Genomic DNA, 689 nt, shown 5'->3' on the forward strand with positions numbered 1-689 from the left:
TATTTGTGATGTCAATAGGGAACTTGCAAACCCGCCCTGTTGAATGTTGCATCATGGGAAATGTGATAATAAATACTAATCAATTAGCATTGTAAACAATGTTGATACATTGTTTGTAACCACAAATAATCAATTCATAGTCACCCTGACCATTGTGGGAGGTTAATTTTGTCAGTAGCACCAGATTAGGTATTATGATAACCACAGATAATTCCATAGTCCTTTGCGTCTGAGCATGCTCAGTCTGGTTTGCAAGTTCCCTATTGTTGAGCTCATACCTCGTGAGACACACTGTGAGAAATACTCGGTCAGTTGCACAGGTTGTATATATTTGTGTATATATTTGTGAATGCATGTACGTACGTACGTATGTATGTATGTATGTATGTATGTATGTATGTATGTACGTATGTATGTATGTATGTATGTATGTATGTACGTACGTACGTATGTATGTATGTATGTACGTATGTATGTATGTATGTATGTATGTACGTATGTATGTATGTATGTATGTATGTATGTACGTACGTACGTATGTATGTATGTATGTACGTATGTATGTATGTATGTATGTATGTACGTATGTATGTATGTGTGTATGTATGTATGTACGTACGTACGTATGTATGTATGTATGTATGTATGTATGTATGTATGTATGTATGTATGTATGTATGTATGTATGT

At 34.1% G+C, this 689-nt stretch overlaps 1 protein-coding gene across 1 annotated transcript in view; it reads left to right on the forward strand.

Annotated features, from left to right (window-relative positions):
• LOC144450657 (alpha-1,6-mannosylglycoprotein 6-beta-N-acetylglucosaminyltransferase A-like) overlaps positions 1–316 on the forward strand; it is a 74,651-nt gene extending 74,335 nt beyond the window's left edge. Inside the window, exon 17 of the mRNA XM_078141302.1 lies at positions 1–316. This exon is cut by the window's left edge and continues 967 nt beyond it. The gene's annotated coding sequence lies outside the window, so the exon portion shown is untranslated.
• The last annotated feature ends 373 nt before the right edge of the window (positions 317–689 follow it).

This window comes from Glandiceps talaboti, chromosome 20, assembly GCF_964340395.1.
Source record: "Glandiceps talaboti chromosome 20, keGlaTala1.1, whole genome shotgun sequence".
NCBI classification, from domain to species: domain Eukaryota; kingdom Metazoa; phylum Hemichordata; class Enteropneusta; family Spengelidae; genus Glandiceps; species Glandiceps talaboti.